The 19,656-nt window shown below is 44.1% G+C and overlaps 1 pseudogene; it reads right to left on the bottom strand.

The window, feature by feature from the left end:
• LOC135541359 (serine/threonine-protein phosphatase 4 regulatory subunit 1-like) overlaps positions 1 to 19,437 on the bottom strand; it is a 28,970-nt pseudogene extending 9,533 nt beyond the window's left edge.
• Positions 19,438 to 19,656: the final 219 nt, after the last annotated feature.

Genomic DNA, 19,656 nt, shown 5'->3' on the forward strand with positions numbered 1-19,656 from the left:
TGATCATTTATTAGTGACGCAAGGCACAAGTATCAAAAGAAGTGGAGACAAACGAAATAAGAGTAAAAGGGGTCAACCTGTAAACTAAACATGTTGTTATTGAGAAAGATAAATTGGTTCAATGACAACCATATGAACTCAGTACACAGGTCAAGTCAGTCAGACATCCACATTTAAAATCCACTCTAGATTTACCATGTGATACATATTATGGTAGCCTGAGTTCCAGTCTGTTTGTGCTTTCATAACAACTCCGTGTCAATGTTTGGCTTGACAATGAGCAATGGAGTTGGGAAGAAGAGCACGAACAGATCTGGGACCAGGCTAGTAAAAGAGCACAGCAGGTGGACCAAACGTTTTCATTTTAATGTGTAGCCTATGTAGATGGCCGATTTAGAATCGCTACACAGTTACTGGTTACACGTATGGTGGTCTCACCTTGAGGAAGTCATAGAGGTGTTTGAGCACGCCGATGCGCACCTCGTCCAGGTCCTTAAGGAAGCCGTTGAAGATGGGGACCAGGTCGGCCGCCGTCAGCTGGTCCCCCAGGATCAGGGCCAGATCGTGGATGGAGAACGCCAGCGTCCGGCGCACTTTCCACTGTAGGGGTAATGAGTACAGCCAGGGGTTTAGCTTGGCTCGTCACAAAACAAAACATTTCCATGTTAGAGAGCATTAGGGGGAGTATAGTCAACACGACCTTTGTCAGGTCAGAGGTGGTAATTGAGAGTATAGCCACTGCTACTTCAGCACACTCTCTCCTCTCGACCGCTGTCCCATCTAATTTGCCCAGAAATAAGCAAACATTTGAGGTAACTGAAGTTCCGTACAGCCTCCAAGTCAAAATGACAAGCTGTATATTGCTTTTGGTTGCAAACTAACACGTCAATATTACGTCATGAGACCTGTGACCAAGCAGTCACTGGACTGGCCATTAACATAGCATAGGATTTCAAACACAAATGTAACGGTTGTTTTCTGACATATCAATCTCCATTGATGAGATGTCATAGTGTGTTGTTCACTTTTCGTTCCAAACCAAGCTCTTATCATTGAAGACCCCGACTTTTCTCTGTCGTGTTCTTGGGCACGCAACGGAAAAACTTTTGAATCCCAAAGCACCCACCTGTACGTCGGTGGCGAGGGTCTCGTACGTGTCCTTTAGGCAGTGCCAGTTCTGCCGGCCCAGGGTGAGGGCCACGCCAGGTAGGCTGAACGCACAGTGCTTGGCGATCTCAGTGTCCACCGTCTGGGCCTGCGCCGGATCCGTCATGGAAAGATACTGGTCCAGCAGCTGCTGGGGAATCACATTCTGGAGGAGGGAGGGGGGGGCAAGAGTGGTTCAAACTTGTTACTATCATAGCCATGGCAGCAGCTCTCAGTAGAAGGGACAAGAGGAGCTGGTTTCCCCAGACACGGACGAAAGCCCGATTCACATTCAACAGCTGAGACGAGAATGGACTGCTTTACGTGTTCGTGATCTGAATGGTGTAGTTTTAGAACGTCTCGTGTCGGATGCTGGAGTTTCCAAAATTCCACACGTCAAATCTTAGCGAAAGACTAGATGTGTCCGTTTAGCTAATACAATAACAGTGCGCTAACCTTCCGTGTTTAGCCAGCCAAGGTTACAGCCAGATATCAATTTCTGTGGGGATAGCTGAAGTTAGCTAGCCTGGCTTGCTAATATTTCCTTGTCAAGTCACAAAGTGAGCTGGTGAGCCAGCTGTATGTATTTCATGAAACTTGTTTGCTCAATACCTTGCTACAAGTAGCTAGCAACTTTGTAGCCAAGTTTCAGCATTGTGCTCAACCTTTTGTATTTCAATTCCCCAGTCAGCTGTTTCACAACATAAAATTCCAATTCTCTCTTGTTTTGTCTCGTCTTTCCTTTTGTTGGCTGCTGGATCTGTACCAGGCTTAAGCCCGTCCAGGACTCAAATGCACCATCAATGGAGATATGCATTTTCGACCAGGACTAGGCTGAATCTGGTTCTGGAACACTGACCCTAGATCTTGTCAATCGCAATTCCTTGGACACTGGATCATTTTACTATTCTCAGACAAAACAATTTAAATGTACACCAGACTTGACTGGATCATAAATGTCCCTCTATGTGCACAGTAAGGTTTATTAGAAATTATTAGAGTAAGGTTTATTAGAAATTCTGAAATTCAGTGTTTGACAGAACTGACTAACTGACCTGGACCTTGGACTTCTCCTCACACACCTGGTTGAAAGCAGAGTCCTCTTTCCCCTCCAGGCTCTCCATCAGCTCCGGCTCCTGACCAACAACAGGAGTAGATACATAGACAAATATACCAGTCAGCGAGCACAGACAAATATACCAGTCAGCTAGCAGACAAATATACCAGTCTGAGGTCCGGACAACAGGACCACCGATTTGACACACTTAACTCTGAGAAGTAGTTGGTGAACCAGGGGAGGCAGTCATTTGAGAAACCAAGGCTATTGAGTCTGCCAATAAGAATACGGTGATTGACAGAGTCGAAAGCCTTGGCCAGGTCAATGAAGACGGCTGCACAGTACTGTTTTTTAATCAATGGTAGTTATGATATCGTTTAGGACCTTGAGTGTGGCTGAGGTGCACCCGTGACCAGCTCGGAAACCGGATTGCATAGCGGAGAAGGTACGGTGGGATTCAAGATGGTCGATGATCTGTTTGTTCACTAGGCTTTTGTGTCAAAGTTCAATATATTCTCATTAACAGTGTCAAAGTTCCATTTAGTCTCTCAGTGTCAAAAAGCAATTAATCAAAGTCATTTTGACTCACCACGCTGCTGTGGTCCGAGTCCTCCATTACTAGGACAGGCGAGTTGGGGGGTGACTCATAAGGCTCTGGCTCCTTCTCAGTCTCAGCCTCTTTTCTGTTCCTCTGTGGGTGCTGGGTCCCTGGCCTGCTGGGTTGGTAGCTCAGGTGTCTGTGTCACCTCTGTGGTCACTCTGTTCTGGGAGGACTCCTCATCTGGTTCTCCACCCTCTGGTGTCTGGCTCTCTGACTCGCCCTCCTCCTCAGACTGGCTCTCTGACTCGCCCTCCTCCTCAGACTGACTCTCCAGCTGGGCAGCCTTTAGGGCGGCTGAGAGCACCTGTACTTGGGCTGGGAGACGCATGCGGAAAGACACACACACACACACACACACACACACACACACACACACACACACACACACACACACACACACACACACACACACACACACACACACAGTTGTAATGTGACATAAAAAAGGTACCGGAGCACCAAGTCCACGACCAAAAAGCCCCTCAACAGCTTTTACCCCAAAGTCATAAGACTGCTGAACAATTAATGAAATCGCCACCAATTAACACAAATGTTGTACACTGATGCTACTCGCTGTTTATTATCTCTGCATAGTCAGTACACCCCCACCTACATGTACAAATGACTTCAACTAACCTGTATATAGCCTCCACACTGACTCGGTACCGGTGCCCCCTGTATATAGCCTCCACACTGACTCTGTACCGGTGCCCCACATTGACTCGGTATATATAGCCTCCACACTGACTCGGTACCGGTGCCCCATAATACCCTGTATATAGAGGCACATTGACTCTGTGCCCCCTGTATATAGCCTCCACATTGACTCTGTATACCCCCTGTAGCCTCCACACTGACTCCCCCTGGTCCACATTGACTCTGGTGCCCTCTGACTCTATATAGCCTCCACATTGACTCTGTACCGGTACCCCCTGACTCTGACTCTGTACCGGTACCCCCTGGCCTCCACCCCCGGTGTATATAGCCTCCACATTGACTCTGTATATAGCCTCCACATTGACTCTGTACCCCCCTGTATATAGCCTCCACATTGACTCTAGCCTCCACATGACTCTGTACCGGTGCCCCCTGAATATAGCCTCCACATTGACTCTGTACTGGTAACCCCTGTATATAGTCTCGTTGTTGTTTTTCTTATTGTGTACTTTTTCTTATGACTTTTTATTTTAGTCTACTTGGTAAATATTATCTTAACTCTTCTTGAACTGCTGTTGGTTAAGGGCTTTCACAGTAAAGTCTACACTGTGACAAATAAAGTTTGATTTGATTTGAATACACAGGTCATGCTCAAACTCCTAAATGTCCAGAATATTAAGTTCACTGTGTGTTAAATAATGCTGTGAAGGTTGGATGATATCCAGTGCATTGTGTCACCATAAAACACAACTTGTCCAAAATTATTGAACCAATTTCTTTACTTAATTAACAACCTTTGATGAGACATGTTTCCCTCAATCCTCACCTTGTACATCAGGGTCGTCCATGTGGGGCTGGAGGCAGTCCAATACCTTCTGGATCTGAGAGCAGGTGGCTGGATCCAGACTGGACACCACCACCTCCTCCTCCTTTTCTCCCTCTGTCCGAGTCCGAGGTCCCTGGCCCTTTAGCATCTCCAGCTCCTGGCTGATATCCACTAACGGAGGCCTCCAGTAGAGGAAAGAGTTAAAATTCTGGTCTGTTTGTTCCGTCTCCTTGTTTTTATTATTTGTGAGAGGAAGGTTGTTGTTGTTGTGCGCCTGGCCTTCGTGTTGGTTTTGGGGATGAGTGTGTGTGGAGTCGCTGCCGTTGTTCCCCCTGGACATCGATTCTAGGGATGGGGTGGAGCGGCCATCTTTGTTAATGGGTGTGTGTGAGGGTCTCATTGTGGTGCCATTGGAGGACTCTATGCAGAGGGGAGAATTGCTGCAACAGAGAGCCAACAAATATCAGAGAGCCCCATTATCTCCCTCCAACTATATCAACATAATTTATTCCAAATGCATTTAAAAAAAAAAAATCACAACACAACTTTAATTCAAACCCATTTTACACAAGAACCGCTAAAATCAGTCATTTTGACTGCTCATAAATTGTATTAATTTATGACTTCATATTTTTTCTCATGCAGTCCTCTGTCCTCGACTTTTCCAAAATAAGTCTATATAACACACCGTCGTTGTTAGAATCTTAATATCAGGTACTGGAGTTACAACCAGTTGAATGAGGTAATGTCATTCATTGAATGGTTTTCCCCCATTGCTCCTCCCTCTCCCAACAGTAGGGCCAGCTCCTCTTCTCCCAACAGTAGGGCCTGCTCCGCTCCTCCCCCAACAGTAGGGCCTGCTCCGCTCCTCCCAACAGTAGGGCCTGCTCCGCTCCTCCCAACAGTAGGGCCTGCTCCGCTCCTCCCAACAGTAGGGCCTGCTCCGCTCCTCCCAACAGTAGGGCCTGCTCCGCTCCTCCCAACAGTAGGGCCTGCTCCCAACAGTAGGGCCTGCCAGTAGGGCCTGCTCCGCTCCTCCCAACAGTAGGGCCCGCTGCTCCCAACAGTAGGGCCTGCTCCGCTCCTCCCAACAGTAGGGCCTGCTCCGCTCCTCCCAACAGTAGGGCCTGCTCCGCTCCTCCCAACAGTAGGGCCTGCTCCGCTCCTCCCCCAACAGTAGGGCCTGCTCCGCTCCTCCCCCAACAGTAGGGCCTGCTCCGCTCCTCCCCCAACAGTAGGGCCTGCTCCGCTCCCAACAGTAGGGCCTGCTCCGCTCCCCCAACAGTCCCAACAGTAGGGCCTGCTCCGCTCCTCCCCCAACAGTAGGGCCTGCTCCGCTCCTCCCCCAACAGTAGGGCCTGCTCCGCTCCTCCCCAACAGTAGGGCCTGCTCCGCTCCTCCCAACAGTAGGGCCTGCTCCGCCTCCTCCCAACAGTAGGGCCTGCTCCGCTCCTCCCAACAGTAGGGCCTGCTCCACTCCTCCCAACAGTAGGGCCTGCTCCGCTCCTCCCAACAGTAGGGCCTGCTCCGCTCCTCCCAACAGTAGGGCCTGCTCCACTCCTCCCAACAGTAGGGCCTGCTCCGCTCCTCCCAACAGTAGGGCCTGCTCCACTCCTCCCAACAGTTGAAAGTGCAGTGATAGTCACCCCGATAATGAAACTGAACCGAAACTAATTTCACAACAGATGAAATAAATTAAGTGAAGTATGTTGGGGAGAAAGGGGGAGAATGGGTGAGTTGATGAGCGGTTGATGAGCGGTCTTATCAGTCTACTCTGGCCAACAGGGAATAGGCTAGACAGCGAGAGCGTGCGTAAATGTACATGCTGAACTGCTTTCAATATCTGGGAAGATATCCACATGAGGCAGCAGGTGAGAGAGTGTGGGAGAATGTGGTGATGAGGCTTATGGAACCTTATGCTGGCAAGGGGATGAATGTCACCATGGACAATTTCTTCACTTCACTGTCATTGGCAAATAAGTTGGCTTGTAAAGAAAACAAGTCTGGTCGCACCATGAACAAAGTGAAACAGCAGCTATCTCCCTCTGCGCAAAATTCAGCACATACACAGCCATGGTGGAGTACAACAGTGCTGAAAAATGTCAAGAAGATGGGAACAAAAAGAGAACCGTAGACTGTTACGAACTACAACCAAACAAAGGTATGACAAAGTGTCAAGCAAGTGAACGTTACCAAAATTGTGTGTCAACTGTTAGGACAAGGAATAACAGCTGCTAAAACTCTCAACCATTGTTATTCTACCTTCCGGAATGCATATAATGCCCTCCCCGCCCTTCATTCAGCAAATCAGACCACGATTCCATCTTGCTTCTCCCCTCCTATTGGCAGAAACTCAAACAGGAAGCACCTGGGGTAAGGACTATTCAACGCTGGTCTGACCAATCGGAAATCACGCTTCAAGATTGTTTTGATCACTGGGATATGTTCAGTGCAGCTTCAGAATATAATAGACACATACGGTGAATTAATAACAGCTAAATGAAATCCAACTGATGCCATCGCTTGAAGACGCAAGATGATATTAATTGACTGATGTCCTATCGACACTAACATTCATTATAACTATAATAAAATCACAACACTCAAAACTCTAAATTCAAAAGTGAAAACAAGAAAAGGCTAATGGTTCATTTTACTAGTATGGTACATTTCAAATAGTGTTTTTTTGGGACCCAGAGTGGTGCGGTGACAATGTGTGTGTTTTGCTGTTGGTTTGTGTCCTAACCTGTCAGAGGGACACGTGGGGACCTCCAGCAGTGTGCCATCCTCTTTGAAGTAGAGGCCCGTGCTGGAGGGGTTGGCAAAGGTGGAGATGAAGCGTCCCAAAGACTGGAAGGCAGCCTGGCGCACCTGGAGGGTCAAGAGAGCATGTCGACCACGTCATTAAATACAACAACGTAGTAACACACACACATAATAATATATGCATCTCTATGATGTTCACCGTCAATCTATCATCACTGTTATTATTGTAATTCGTGGTCATTCATGCAGAAAAACATCTCATACAAACAACACCAGAAGAGAATGATGTTTATACTGTGTGTGTATGGGTGTGTGTGTGTGTACAGTCTCTTACCCAGCGAGACTGGTCACTGATGAGGCTACTGAAAAGGGGGGACAGTTTAGTGCGTCGCACCTCAGGGGAGGTGGAGTTGGAGACGATCATGAAGCAGTCGGCGCACGCCTTCCGGATGCCCCACAGGCTGTCAGAGCACAGGTCAAAGAACTTGGACATCTGGGCAGTGACAGAAGATAATCATTACAAGGGATGTATTCATTAGTGGAGATCGTTGCAAACTGTAGCAAAACATTTTCCAATGAAAAACGAGAATATCTTATTAGACAAAGGTAGGTTGCACTTAAGGAAATCACAAATATCATGAATATATGGAGGATTAAATGTCCTGACCTAGTGAGATATACATGGTGGAGGCTCCATTAGGCTAGTCACCTTGACTACTTTCTCATGTCATTCTCGCTGGCACCAAAAGTTTGAAAAGTGTTGATACGGGACAGAATGCAGTAGGACCATAAAATAATTGGCATATACAGAGATCATCCAGGACAACAACCACCCGAGCCACTGCTTGTTCACCCCGCTATCATCCAGAAGGCGAGATCTGTACAGGTACATCCAAGCAGGGACCGAGAGACTGAAAAACAGCTTCTATCTCAAGGCCATCAGACTGTTAAACAGCCACCACTAACATTGAGTGGCTGCTGCCAACACACAGACTCAACTCCAGCCACTTTAATAATGGGAATTGATGGAAATCGATGTAAAATATATCACTAGCCACTTTAAACAATGCTACTTAATATAATGTTTACATACCCTACATTACTCATCTCATATGTATATGCTGTACTCGATACCATCTACTGCATCTTGCCTATGCCGTTCTGTACCATCACTCATTCATATATCTTTATGTACATATTCTTTATCCCTTTACACTTGTTTGTATATGGTAGTAGTTGTGAAATTGTTAGATTACTTGTTGGTTATTACTGCATTGTCGGAACTAGAAGCACAAGCATTTCGCTACACTCGCATTAACATCTGCTAACCATGTGCATGTGACAAATAAATTTGATTTGATTACATTACTCTTAACATAATGTCCACCTGGGCGAGGATATTGGAAACTTGTGACAGAGTGTGCAAAGCTGTCATCAAGGCAAAAGGTGGTTTCTTAGAAGAATCTCAAATATATGTTGATTTGTTTAACACTTTTTGGTTACTACAGGATTCCACGTGTTATTTCATAGTTTTGATGTCTTCACTATTATTCTACAATGTAGAAAATAGTAAAAGTAAAGAAAAACCCTTGAATGAGGAGGTTTGTCCAAACTTTTGAATGGTACTGTGCTTCTACACCTACATTACTTTCTGTTTGGGGTTTTAGGCTGGGATTCTGTACAGCACTCTGTGACATCAGCTGATGTAAGAAGGGCTTTATAAATTGATTGATTGATTGATTGATTGATTGATTGATTGATACTGTATCTTTGAGTGCGAGGATGAAATAAAGCAACATCCTAGTGACTCACCAGTAGTTTCTCTGTGGCATCCTGTCCCACAATGGAACAGAACTCTCCGAAATTGGCTGCACACACCTGAAGGAAAACAGTGTCAAAAACCTGTTAAAAATGATTTGTTCATGCAGCTTTTTTGCTCACTCGTACGACTGGAGAACCCCCCCCCCAAAAAAAAAACAAAAAACAACAACATACCCTTTATTCCAAAAAGTATTTACCCGTGTCGGCCTTATAGACTTAATACGGTTGGTCTGAATAATAAGGTGCAATATTGGGACACACCAAGGCACATTACAGTCATTACAAGCTCAGGAAAATCTCCAAAATAAATACCCCTCCCCAACTGGCACTAAGTTCCCAAGGGGATTACAATTCCAAACAGATAGTTTAGGCCGTCATACTGAATCACAAAACACACTGCATTCATTCAGTTTCTGAACATTTCGGAAGATTCAAGACGGGAAACACAATACTTGAGCGACTACCATAAACAGTGTGTCATGTTTATTGTCAAAACTGCGCTCCAGTTGGATCCGGAGAACTGTGTGTTTGAGTTTACCTTGCGGACTTGGAAGAGCCTGGCGTCGCTGCACAGCTCACAGAAACGCTGCAACAGCTGCTCCACGGTCTCTTTGCTCAGCATGGTTACCAGCTTACACATGATCTACAGAGCAGGGAGAGAGGATCACAATCAATGTAATTCTAATGAAATCCACAGGGGCTCCAGAGTACAGATTTGGGATCAGCTTCCCATCCCCCAATCTGAACAAATGTTTGCTGGGGAAAATGCTAAACTGACCCAAGATCTGCGTCTAGGGGCACACTTACACCTCCACATGGATCAGAGCACAAAGGAAACACAGTGCTTGATTCTCAAACAGCACTGTTGGACTTGGTGGAGGATTCAGCTGGGCATTCCACACAACCTTACCATTCCACAGCAAACCGTATTAGAGAAAGCATCATCAAGGTTATAAAAACAAACCCTTTTTATAAACACAGTACTGGTGGTAGTGACCTTGCATTTATGCTGACTTGTCTACCCACTGCAAATTCCTCTGAAGCTGCATCTCATATTGACTTCAATATTGTGGCTAGGGTCCACTAACAACCATCCTCATTATTCCCATCCAGGGATTAGTCTTAGCCAATATCCTCATTATTCCCATCCAGGGATCAGTCTTAGCCAATATCCTCATTATTCCCATCCAGGGATCAGTCTTAGCCAATATCCTCATTCTTCCCATCCAGGGATCAGTCTTAGCCAATATCCTCATTATTCCCATCCAGGGATCAGTCTTAGCCGATATCATCTTTGTCTGACGTGTTTTTGGTAGAATGCCTCAGAACCACTACTCTTGCATCTGTGTCCTGTATGTCTTTGTGTTCTATACAGGGCTTTCGGAAATCCTCATTCTTCCCATCCAGGGATCAGTCTTAGCCTTTTTTCCCCCACATTTTTTGTTACGTTTTTTGGTACAGCTTTATTCTAAAAATGATTTTTTTAAAAATTCACAATAGCAAAGCAAATTTTTTTTTTTTTGCATATTTATTCAAAACCCATAAATATCACATTTACATAAGTATTCAGATCATTTACTCGGTACTTTGTTGAAGCACCTTTCGGAGTGATTACAGCCTCAAAGTCTTCTGGGGTATGACGCGACAAGCTTGGCACATCTGTATGTGAGTTTCTCCCATTGTTCTTTGCAGATCCTCTCAAGCTCTGTCATGTTGGATGGGGAGCGTCGCTGCACCACTATTTTCAGGTCTCTCCAGAGATGTTTGATGGGGTTAAAATCAGACATCTGGCTGGGCCACTCAAAGACATTCAGAGACTTGTCCCAAAGCCACTCTTGCATTGTCTTGGCTGTGTACTTAGGATTGTTGTCCTTTGGAAGGTGAACCTTCACCCCCAGTCTGAGGTCCTGGGTGCTCTGGAGCAGGTTTTCATCAAGGATCTCTCTGCACTTTGCTCCTTTGCTCCATCATTCCCACGATTCTGACTAGTCTCCCAGTCCCTACCACTGAAAAACATCCCCACAGCATGATGCTGCCATCACCATGCTTCACCGTAGAGATGGTGCCAGGTTTCCTCCAGACATGCCGCTTAGCATTCAGGACAAAGAGTTCAATCTTGGTTTTGTTAGACCAGAGAATCTTGTTTCTAATGGTCTGAGGGTCCTTTAGGCAAACTCCAAGCGGGCTGCCATGTGCCTTTTACTGAGGAGTGGCTTCGGTCTGGCCACTCTACCATAAAGGTCTGATTGTTGGAGTGCTGCAGAGATGGTTGTCCTTCTGGAAGTTTCTCCAATCTCCACAGAGGAACTCTGGAGCTCTGTCAGAGTGACCATCGGGTTCTTGGTCACCTCCCTGACCAAGGCCCTTCTTCCCCAATTGCTCAGTTTGGCCGGGTGGCCAGCTCTAGGAAGAGTCTTGGTAGTTCCAAATTTCTTCCATTTAACAATGATGGAGGCCATTTTGGACCTTCAATGCTCCAGGTATTTTTTGGTACCCTTCACCAGATTTGTGCATCGATACAATCCTGTCTCGGAGCTCTACGGACAATTGTTTTGACCTCATGGCTTGGTTTTTGCTCTGACATGCACTGTCAACTGTGGGACCTTTTATAGACAGGTGTGTGCCTTTCCAAATCATGTCCAATCAATTTAATTTACCACGTGACTCCAATCAAGTTGTTGAAACATCTCAAGGATGATCAATAGCAAAGGGTCTGAATACTTATATAAATAAGGTATCTGTTTTAATTTTGTCATTATGGGGTATTGTGTGTAGATTGATGAGGCTTTAAAAATAAAAATAAATCAATTTTAGAATAAGGCTGAAACGTAACTAAATGTGAGCTTGAATCATCAATGAACCCAAAGCCAAAGTCATATTACCGCAACGGCCTCTATCTTGTAGTCGTCGTCGCTGCTGGGCTCGGTGAGGTCCAGTAGAACAGGACACACCTTGGTCTCCATGTCGCCTTTGCAGATGAGGCCCTGCTCTAATAGCACCAACAGGGCCGCCTGACTTGTCTTCCTCACCTGGGGAAAAAATACCATCTCTGTCAGTACTGACGGCTTTACTTCAAAATATGCTATACAATATATAGTGTTTACTGAGCCTGGAAATGCACACTGATTGTGCGCTGCACGTGTTCTGTTCAGTTCACTATGGTAGCCTTTTATCCTAGAATTTGTTTAATGCATTACGAGCTCGTTGAATTTCCAATAACAATTAACATTTACAATTCATAGGCACAAATGACAAGCAAGGGGTGTCAGTAATCACAATTGCTTAAGATAATGTCACGGTTTTGTTGTGGTCTGTTGGGAGTCCTATGTGTTCCTACCTGGTTATTGGGGTCTGTGAGATAATGAACCACGATGGGCACCAGATATCTGGAGAAGGCTGCTGGGAAGTTGGGCTGGCTCTCGTGTAGGAACATTGCGATGTTGGGCACCTGCTCCATCAGCTCAGCGCGCACTGTGGGCTCTGAGGACACACACAAAGAGGACACAGACACAGGGAGATGGTCACAAACATGCGTACAAAAAAAAGTTCAAACAAAACAATACATTTTTATTTGGGGTTAATTGCATGTAAAAGTTAGTCAATTAATTTATTCAATTTTACTCCTGTGGATCGTTAACCTTCCATGTCCAATTCAAGTGACAGCAATTAAAATGGAATTGACCCCAACGTCACAAACAATTGACAGATTTGTCAAATAATATGAGACAGATAAAAACAACATCTACCTCCATCTTCAGACATTCGGGCAACTGTCTCCATGACACTGATCAAGTCATTCTCATTGTCACTGAACTCTCGAAGCACATCAAGCAAACCGCGTGCCACGATCTGCCTAGAAAGCAACACAAGCCCCAAGTTAGTGCCTGTGCCAACATCTAGCACAAGTAGCACAACACAGCGCTACCGGCCCGTAGCTGACGAGAAAATTACACACATGCACTTGGAAATCACCCCAATGAGGACTTGTACTCAACAAGCAGAGCATGAAAAATTCATTCCCATGAGTGGAGTTTAACTGGGGGCAATGGAGGTGTTTGGAGAGGTGATGTGCATGCTAACGTCTTTAAAACCACTGAGGGCATCAGGCAGGCTTTTATCATTGATTGAGCAGAAAGCAAGAAGAGACCAAATCAGAAACACCTAGGTCATACCATGCCCGTCATTACAATCATGGCGCCTCATAAGTTCATGTCTTGCAGCACAGGGTGAAAAGACCTGGTAGTATGGAATGCCCAGCCTACACTCAGCCCATTCACTGATGCCCGACATTTGTTGAATTCCAGCCATGCCATGGCATGAGCCCAGGTTTGGTGAATTCACAAGAACCAGAACTTTTAAATCCAATGTGTACTGTGGTCATACATTGCAAAAACAAATGGCAGTCATCATGAGCATCACATTATGTCTAAACTTTTGCTTCCTTGTGCCATGTTTGCAAGTGCATCATCATTTTCGTTCCTACCTGTTGAAGACATTTTCGCTGAAAGCGTATTTCTCTAGTCTCCCCAGGGGGTGAGATTGTCCTGCCCTGCATCCAGAAAAGCTGTGATCCGAATCCCGTCGCACTCTGATCCGTAGTCATCAAACCCAACTATCCGGGAAAGAAAAAAAAATAATCACAACTTCACAAACATGTTTGGTTCACGCTGAGGTGAGTGAGTGTGGAGACTCACTCACTTTCTTACGTTTCAGCCTTATTCTAAAATGTATTCAATAAAATGTTTCTCATCAATCTACACACAATACCCCATAACAACAAAGCAAAAACAGGTTTTTAGAATTTTTTTGCAAAAATGTATGAAATCTTATTTGCATATGTATTCAGACCCTTTGCAAGGAGACTCGAAATTAAGCGCAGGTGCGTCCTGTTTTCATTGATCATCCTTGAGATGATTCTACAACTTAATTGGAGTCCACCTGTGGTAAATTCAATTGATTGGACATGATTTGGAATGGCACACACCTGTCTATATAAAAGGTCCCACAGTTGATAGCGCATGTCAGAGCAAAAAACAAGCCAAGAGGTCGAAGGAATTGTCCGTGGAGCTCCGACACAGGATTGTGTCGAGGCACAATGCTGGGGAAGGATACCCAAAAATACAGCAGCCTCCATCATTTTTAAATGGAAGAGAACCACCAAGACTGTTCCTAGAGCTGGCCACCCGGCCAAACGGAGCAATCGGGGGAGAAGGGCCTTGGTCAGGAAGGTGACCAAGAAACCGATAGTCACTCTGACAGAGCTCCAGAGTTCCTCTGTGGAGATTGGAAAACCTTCCAGAAGGACAACCATCTCTGCAGCCCTCCACCACCAATCATTCCTTTATGGTAGAATGGACAGACTGAAGCAACTCCTGAGTAAAAGGCACATGACAGCCCGCTTGGAGTTTGCCTAAAACAAGATTCTCTGGTCTGATGAAACCTAGATTGAAGTCTTTGGCCTGAATGCCAAGCGTCACATCTGGAGGAAACCTGACACCATCCCTAAGGGGGAAGCATGGTGGTGGCAGCATCATGCTGTGGGGATGTTTGTCAGTGGCAGGCCCTGGAAGACTAGTCAGGATCGAGGGAAAGATGAAGAGAACACAGTACAGAGGGATCCTTGATGAAAACCTGCTCCAGAGCACTCAGGACCTCAGACTGGGGCAAAGGTTCACTTTCCAACAGGACAACGACCCTAATGACACAGCCAAGACAACGCAGGAGTGGCTTCGGGACAAGTCTCTGAATGTCTTTTGAGTGGTCCAGCCAGAACCCAGATTTAAACCCGATCAAAGATCTCTGGAGAGACCTGAAAATAGCTGTGCAGCGACGCTCCCCATCCAACCTGACAGAGCATGAGAGGATCTGCAGTGAAAAATGGGAGAGACTACCAAATACAGGTATGCCAAGCTTGTAGCATCATAACCAAGAAGAATCTCAGCTGTAATCGCTGTCAAATGTGCTTTAACAAAATATTGAGTAAATGATCTGAATACTTACGTAAATGTGATATTTCCAGGTTATTTTTTTATACATTTGCAAAAAAAAAAAATCTAAAAAAATGTTTTTGCTTCATCATTATGGGGTTTTGTGTGTTGATTGATGACATACATTTAAAAAAGAAATCATTTTAGAATAAGGCTGTAATTTAACAACATGTGGAAAAAGTCAAGGGGTCTGAATACTTTCCGAATGTACTGCAAAGTAAGCACTTTCACCCGGACAAGGAACCACTGCTGTCAGATTAGGGTCAGTGTTAGAATTAGAATGTTGATATAAGTGCGCTTTGGGTTAACCCTGGCGGAAGTAGTAAGACACCACATTTAACCTCAATATATATATAGTAAGCAAAGTGAAAAAGTGACAGCTATTGCACTGCCTGTTTCAGTTACAAAATGAGTAGCCTATGACAAGAGGGATAGATGGATATTGGTAATAATAGCTTGCCTGAACCCAGAGGGGGGGGGGCGGTAAAGAGCGGTGGACCAGTAACCAAAAGGTCGCTGGTTTGAATCCCTTGAGTAAGGCACTTAACCGTAATTGTTCATGTAAGTGGCTGTGGATAACAGCATCTGTTAAATGACTACAATGTCAATGTAAAATGTATGAGCCTTACATTTCATGTGGACAAAGACGGTCAACCAGAAACTACAGGCTTCCCTCACCACACTGTGGAAGGGGTCAGTAAAATCCTGCATTGTATGTGCCTCAGTAAATCTTTCTACAAGAATTCAACATGGCATTTGAAACATATTGGTGAGGGGGAAATACTCACAGTCATCCAAATCATCATGGCCATCTTCAAAATATAAAGACAGACCTGCAAAATGGAATGGCGATGAGGACAGATTTTACAAACATAAAATCATTAATACCTTCAGCCAAATGCTAGCTATACGACGACCTGGGGAATAGCAAATACATCAACTGTTACTATGTTACGTAAGAGAGAAAAGGGGCAAGCTAGCAAAAAAATTGCAGTCATTCAATCTTGTCTGTAACAGTTGACATAATGGGAAAATTCAGAGTACAACGCATTTCTCATCCTTGGATTGAGGTATGTTTTCCACGCCATATCGCACCAGCTCTGTAGTGTCTTAATCCTTAAGAGTCTAAGTCAGAATAAATAGAAAAATAAAAAATAAAACAGATTAAAACAACCGTTGGTAAGTCATTTGTGATGTCACACTGAGTATATTTTGAGATGATGGCCATACCAAGGATCATTTTGCTATTTGAAAAAATATATACAGTACCAGTCAAAAGTTTGGACACACCTATTCATTCAAGGGTTTTTCTTTATTTTTAACATTTTCTACATTGTAGAATCACCAAGCAGACAAGGTACAATTCTGTCATTCTGCCCCTGAATAGGCAGTTAAACCACTGTTCCTAGGTCGTCATTGAAAATAAGAATTTGTTCTAGTTAAATAAAAGGTTAAAAAAAATATATATATAAAAAATTAACATCACAACTATGAGATGTTTTTCAAATGGACAAAGACCCAACACACCTCCAGGCTGTGTAAGGGCTACATGACCAAGAATGAGAGTGATGGAGTGCTGCATCAGATGACCTTGCCTCCATAATCACCCACCCTCAAACCAATTGAGATGGTTTGGGATGAGTTGGACCACAGAGTGAAGGAAAAGCAGCCAACAAGTGCTCAGCATGTGTGAACTCCTTCAAGACTGTTAGACTGTTGGAAAAGCATTCCAGGTGAAGCTGGTTGACAGATTGCCAAGAGTGTGCAAAGCTGTCATCAAGGCAAAGGGTGGCTACTTGGAAGAAGGTTCTTGGAGTTTGCCAAAAGGCACCTAAAGATCTCTCAGCCCATGAGAAACAAGATTCTCTGGTCTAATGAAACCAAGATTGAACTCTTTAGCCAGAATGCCAAGCTTCACTTCTGGAGGAAACCTGGCACCATCTCTACGGTGAAGCATGGTGGTGGCAGCATCATGCAGTGGGGATGTTTTTCAGTGGCAAGGACTGGGAGACTAGTCAGTATCGAGGGAAAGATGAACAGATTAAAGTAGAGAGAGATCCAGAGTGCTCAGGACCTCAGACTGGGGCGAAGGTTCACCTTCCAACAGGACAACAACCCTAAGCATGCAGCCAAGACAATGCAGGAGTGGCTTTGGGACAAGTCTCTGAATGTCTGAGTGGCTCAGCCAGAGCCCGGACTTGAACCCGATCGAACATCTCTAAAGAGACTTGAAAATATCTGTGCAGCAACGCTCCCCATTCAACCTGACAGAGCTTGAAAGGATCTGCAGAGAAGAATGGGAGAAACAGGTGTGCCACGCATGTAGCGTCATACCCAAGAAGATTTGAGACTGTAATCACTCCCAAAGCTGCTTCAACAAAGTACTGATTAAAGGGTCTGAATACTTATGTACGTCATTTCTTTTTTAAATACATTTCTAAAACCCTGGTTTTGCTTTGTCATGGGTTGTTTGTAGATTATGAGGAAAAAATCTAATGTAATCTATTTTAGAATAAGGCTGTAATGTAAGAATGGGAGAGGAAAAGTCAAGGGGTCTGAATACTTTCCGAACGCACTGTACTTATATAATTTTTAAACTGGTACCCAGCTACATTCAGACTGGTCTTGTGAGTGTCCTGGAGCTAAACAACCAATATTATGTACACTACCTTTCAAAAGTTTGGGGTCACTTAGAAATGTATTTATCACATTTTTTTGTCCATTAAAATAACATCAAATTGATCAGAAATACAGTGTAGACATTGTTAATGTTGTAAATGACTATTGTAGCTGGAAACGACAACAATAAAACATGTAATATCGACAAGAGGCCCATTATCAGCAACCATCACTCCTGTTTTCCAATGGCATGTTGTGTTAGCTAACCCAAGTTTATCATTTTAAAAGGCTAATTGATCATTAGAAAACCATTTAGCAATTATGTTAGCACAGCTGAAAACGGTTGTTCTGATTAAAGAAGGAATACATCTGTCTTTCTGTAGACTAGTTGAGTATCTGGAGCATCAGCATTTGTGAGTTCGATTACAGGCTCAAAATGGCCAGAAACAGAGACCTTTGATCTGAAACTCGTTATTCTATTCTTGTTCTGGCCTGCGTGACATAGGATGTAAAATCTGAAAACACTTGAACCCTATGTCACAGCCACTGAGATCCCTGCAATCCTTACATCGTAACTCAGCAGGAGAGACTGGTTTCATCACTGTAGCACATTCAGAGCTTGATTTATAGCCATTTGTCTAAAATAATTCAGATTTTAAACTAGATTAATATAAGATTAAAGGTGAGTTCCTACTGAGTTTAGGAAGCCAAACTATAGCTATGTGAGATGTTCACAGTGATGGGGGTAGATGTTTTGAACAAGAGACCTTTAGAAAATATGCACATTTTCTCTAACACGAAGCATACAAGTATGTATTTTACAGTTAAGGTAAAATCTTAGTTACTAATTTTATAATTTGATTAAACAATATTTAGAAAGCATAAGTAATTTCAAGCCTTTATTCATACAGTTTTGTTGAATTGGAAATACAAAATATTTCATGGTTTCATAATTATCATATTTGTACTGTGCACTTGAGCTTGTATCCTCAAGTGACTACATGTCAGCAATTGTATAACTATAAATAATTACATTTGAGATTACATTTAACTGTTTTTAATACAACCTCACATTTGTTTTGAGGCAACTTCGCTGTCGGACAGAGAGGGGCACCTGGATCACAGCTGGGAGGCAGCCAGGTTCCAAATCATATGCAAGGGCGTGATTAATCGGACCCCTCAATACACACAGGAATGCTGTCTGACCCTAGTACAGCTGTAAACAAGCGGTTCGGATCTGATTGCTCGTGGGGCATTTAGCCTAATCCAGTGGTAACAAGTAAAACCAAGAGAGCAGTGGCCAGCCAATGTTAATAAAACACAGAACTAGGAAATGTTCCTCAACTCAAAAACAAACCTTTCCCATAACAATTTAGTGTATGCTGTTTCAGCCAATGAAAATAACTAACTAACATGAGCCACGTACCTAATTTGCGCTAGTACTGGAAAGTTATATACGGTTGCCAAATCACAGGGTAGCTTGCTTGCTGCATATTATTGTTTTAAGATGGCTTTGGAATGTCAAGATATCGATGTAGAGGCTAGCAAGCTAGCTAGCAAGATACAGTAGTTTAGGCATGAAAGCAAGTCCACCTGACGTTCAACTAACATTACATTTTAAATTGACCTCACACACAATGCATTATAGCTACAACCCATACATAGAAACATGTGCAGTGTGCGTGTTGTCAACAAGCAGATATAAACACTAGAACTTGCTAGCTAAGATATCCCTTTCGCTTGAAAACACCGCTTGCTGCCCATGTAACGATAGCTAGCTATCCTTATTGCTTGAAAACACACAATACATCTAGAAGTTGTCAATGTAGGCTACTTTTCACAAGACACCCTAAACAGTATGTGGACAAACACGATTTCATTAAAGTTTCGAATAAACGTTATTATCATAGCTAGCCACATACCTGCCATCTTGATTATATGCTCGGTGATCGATTGTTTGGGCTGTCACCATAGAGAATTATAGAAGCCTCTAGTGGCCAGAAGACTATCGTAGCAGGGGCAATGCCAGTGAGGGCTTCCACCATTTTAACAAAGACAGTACAGCTACAGTCCAAACAACAATTTTGTATCTCCTCTGCCCTCACACTAGCCACTTTGATTGCCATCTTAAATGAAGGTCCAATTCACTAACGTTATCCCTTCACCCTCGTTTTAA

This window comes from Oncorhynchus masou, chromosome 6, assembly GCF_036934945.1.
Source record: "Oncorhynchus masou masou isolate Uvic2021 chromosome 6, UVic_Omas_1.1, whole genome shotgun sequence".
Taxonomy (NCBI): Eukaryota; Metazoa; Chordata; class Actinopteri; order Salmoniformes; family Salmonidae; genus Oncorhynchus; species Oncorhynchus masou.